General features: G+C 42.4%; 1 pseudogene; it reads left to right on the top strand.

Moving 5' to 3' along the window:
• Positions 1 to 2,516: 2,516 nt before the first annotated feature.
• LOC143268039 (oocyte-specific homeobox protein 6 pseudogene) lies at positions 2,517 to 3,588 on the top strand (annotated as a pseudogene).
• The last annotated feature ends 526 nt before the right edge of the window (positions 3,589 to 4,114 follow it).

Below are 4,114 nucleotides of genomic sequence, written 5' to 3'. Positions count from 1 at the left end.
ATAGCTAACCTCACCTCAACAGCTCCTCATCCGATCCTGTTTCCATTAATCCACAGACGGAAGCCTCTGAGTTCTCACCCAAAAATATCACCACTGAACTGCTGCTAAAAAGCCTACAAGCTTAAGAGCTTCTACTTTCTGGTCCTTATACTTTATATATCTTTCTGCCTCCTGCCATCACTATCTGTTAATAAGCTATGTGTGTTTCCCAAGCAAGACAAGAGGATACAAGTTCTGGGATTAATGTGGTGGCACACACAACTCTCTGGCCTGTATGTCTAATATAATGACTGTTCTGTACTCTGATCCCAGATAAGTATTATTATGGTACACAATATATTTGGGGACACAATATATCACCTCAGAATCCATCTTCTTTTCCATGTCTACTGTGTGGTGGTACATGCTGGTAATCCGTAATCCCAGCTTCTATCGGTGATTATGAGCTACACAGCAAATTCAAGTTCTCCTGTCTCTCTGGCTTATAGCAAGAACAGCTACAGAAGCAGTGTCTTCCCAGATATCAAAGAAGCAGGAAAAAATGTCTATCTAGAGAACAAGGTTTTCACAAGGAAGAACAAATATCTAGTTAGGACAGAATGTCTCTTACTTAGTAGCAACTAAAGAGCTTGGTAAAGGCACACTCAAGGGAACTGTGTTTCTAAACTCAGCATGTTCAAATCAGGTTATGATGGCTACTCCTGGTTGTCAACTTGACTATATCTGGAATGAACTATTATTCGGATATGGAGGGCACACTTGTGATCCAGATCTGGAGACAGGAGGGCAACAATTCTGTGATTCAATCTTGAGCCTGGATGACACATGCCTCTAATCCAGACCTTGATACTAGAAAGCACACCTTTAATCTGGGCCACACCTCCTGTCTGAATACTATAAAAGGGCAAGGGATGTAGGAAGGGTAATCTTTGCCTGCTTGCCTTCACCTCTATCAGGCCATCCATTCCTTCTTTGAGATCTGGGCAGATTAACCAAGACACCAAGCCTTCTGGGACTGAACAGCTCGTGGATTCTTCTATTTTCCATTCATAATTAGCCATTGTTGGAACGTAAGTCATTCCATTAAATTCAAATATTTATATGCATTTACTAAGTAACTTCTGTGACTCTATGGAACCAGGACTAATACACAGTGGGATGAGAACTTCACAGTCATTCTCCTTAACATAGTGAATTTCAGATCAGCCTGAGCTACAGAAACCCACTGTCTATTCTCCCTGGGAACAGAATTATGAGAATCACAGGTCTGAACATTGGCAGATGGTGTGGTCAAAGTTCTTGTTAACTAGCCCGGTGACTTAAGTTATATTCCCATGGTTCCCATGGTGGAAGGAGAAAACCACTTTCAATATGTTATCTTCTAAACTGAAGATGTGCGCTCTGGCAGGCTAGAGACCAAACACACACAGAAAAGGCATGCAATACGTTTTTTTAAATCTAGTTCCTATATATTTTCTTCCATTTTCAGAGCATTGTGGGTTGATCGCCTGAACACATACAAACCTAGACAAGTGCTCTGTAAAAGAGACTCACCTAGGCCTGATTGGTTAAATTTACAATGGTTTTAGTAGCTAATTTAAATCATCTGAAGATGTCAAGAAAGCTTTCTGGGTCTTGGCCAGTAAACTAAGCTCTTCCCTGATACAGGCTTCCTGAAAAAGTAGGATGTTGTTGTTCTTCTATTTGGAAAAAAAATATTTAAGCCCAGGTTTTTGGAGTAAAAGTCCAACAGACAGTGGGTCCAGACAAAGTGAGTTGGTGGCCTGAATGTAGTGTGTATGTGGTGGGTTTATGGAGGGGTTATCTCGGTGGGAGAGAGAGTGTGATAGGGTAGGAAGAGCCTTTGGTAGCATTCTGTAGTTGGTATGTGTGTCTGGAGGGTGAGATCTACCATATGAGCTATACATGGGAAAAGGGTCAGGTAGAGAGAAAGTTTGAAGACCTGAAGTGATTCCTGCTTCACAGGACATTGGAAAAATGCTCCAACTTCTTAATGGTATAATATAAGATCTGTGTATCTTGTGTGATCCATTTGCCTCCTTCCAGGATCTCCAGTACATGAACTTACTTAAAGTCGGTTACAACCTAGTATACTTCCATGTCCACCAGTGCATAGGTGTCTCCCAAAAGATTCTTCAAGAAACTTAAGGCCCCATATTCCTCAAATTCCCCCCTCACAACCAGATTTCTAACTACATTCATATGCACCTTTGCCAACAGGTTTCCAGATAGCTCAAGATTCTGCAAGGAAGTCAAGTCTGCCAATGTCTCAAAGTCCCCTATTTCCTCCAAGAACACTAATGCAATCAAATCTCCAATGGCACTCAGATCCTGAAAGGAGCCTAGGCTGCCAGGAGTCTCCAGGACCATCAAGGAAACCAAGTCTCCCAAGGCATCCAGGTCCCCCAACGCTGGGAACACAATCAGTGCATCCTAGTCACCAGATGCCCTCAAGTTCCCCAGTGAGTTCTGGTTGTGAGAGTTCCCTAGGCCCTATGGTGGGTTCAGAGAAACATGGTGACCAGCAAGTTTGCCGTAAAGGTCCGAGGAAGCAACAAAAGGAACGTACTGTGTATTCCCACGAACAGAAGCTCCTCCTCTTAGACCATTTTGATCAGTTCAGGTACCCAGACTTGGAGCAAAGGGTGAAGCTGGCACTACTGATTGGTGTTACCGAATATGAGATCAAGGTCTGTATTTCTCTTGTTATCTCTCTCCTGCAGCCAGAATAGCTAGCCATGGAACCTGTAAATTTATCAGAATACAAACTCTCCATGATTCATCATGCTTGGGGGAGCTTGGACACTTGTGGAAGTTATACCTATATGCATCCATAACTGGATCTGGTATTTCTTCAATCTCAGTTCCACTATAGAGCTAAATTATCACCTTGCCAAAATCTCAGTGACCCAGACAAAAGGGACCATTTTAAAAGCTTAGATATTCTAGCTGCAGATTCCCTTCCTTTTGTGTTGATTCATAAACTATCCTACCTCTAACATTTTTTTGGAGCCCCAGACCTTTGTTTTTATGGGGGTAGTTGACAGAGACAAGATTTCCAATCAGCATGTTCACTTGGCCACCCGGGTCTTCCTCTGTCAATTGTTTTTGTCCTTCCAGATATGGTTCAAGAACCAACGTGCTAGGTGGAAACGGGAGGAACTCAAGAATGTTAAAGAAGCACTCCCAGAATCAACTGGAAGCTCTCAAGATGTTTCTGTGCCAACCCACTCCCATGGTCAGTTATTGGGCACTGCCAATCTGGGGTCCTTGTCTCCAGGCACATCTACTGTGGGCTCCATTCCCAACCTCAAACCCAGCATAGAAGTTTCTCTCAATAATGATCAGGCTGTAGAAGATTCAAGGTGTAGTTCTCAAGAGGACCTGCTTGTTGGTCAAGCCCCTGCTACAACTCCCAACCCTGGGAAACCCACAGTAGTTGAAGTACAGACTGACCCAGCAGTGACTGATGGTCCAGCCCGAGTGGAAGCTTCAGTTTCCACCACAACTTCACCCAGAAGCCCAGATGTTGTTCACTACTTACATCCATCTTCTGAGCAGCTCTAGAAGTTGATATACGAGGATCTACACCAAGGGTAGTGCTCAGAGACTTGAAGTTAGTTTCTGACTACATAATACCTCTCACATTAGAGCAGTCCATGCCCAGAAATTTTCATATCAATGCAGAAGTGTGATAATTCAAGAACTTAATCTAAGGTTTTGGGAGACTGATGCAGGCTATTCTGTATTTTGGGAGACTGATGCAGGCTATATTGTCCACATACTGAAATAATTTCAAAAATGTTTTAAAATATTAAGTCTTATTGTCTTACATGTTAGTTTAATAAAAGTATAAAATATTTTATGCAAGAATTTTTAAAATAATTCGTTCTTGCCAGAATAGCTGTTATATGACTTTTCCCCAAATATTTGTACATGTGAAGGCCTGCTTGCATGTATGCACTATATGGGGTCTTAAGGCCAGAAGAGGGCTGAGGATTTCTAGGAATAAAACTACAGACCTTTGAGAACTACAGGTGGGTGCTTGGAACATAATCCAGTTCCTTTGCAAGAGCAACAATGGCTCTTAACC

Source organism: Peromyscus maniculatus, chromosome 12 (assembly GCF_049852395.1).
Source record: "Peromyscus maniculatus bairdii isolate BWxNUB_F1_BW_parent chromosome 12, HU_Pman_BW_mat_3.1, whole genome shotgun sequence".
NCBI lineage: Eukaryota > Metazoa > Chordata > Mammalia > Rodentia > Cricetidae > Peromyscus > Peromyscus maniculatus.
The sequence above is the reverse complement of the archived record's forward strand: the minus strand, read 5'-3'. Positions and strand labels throughout refer to the sequence as shown.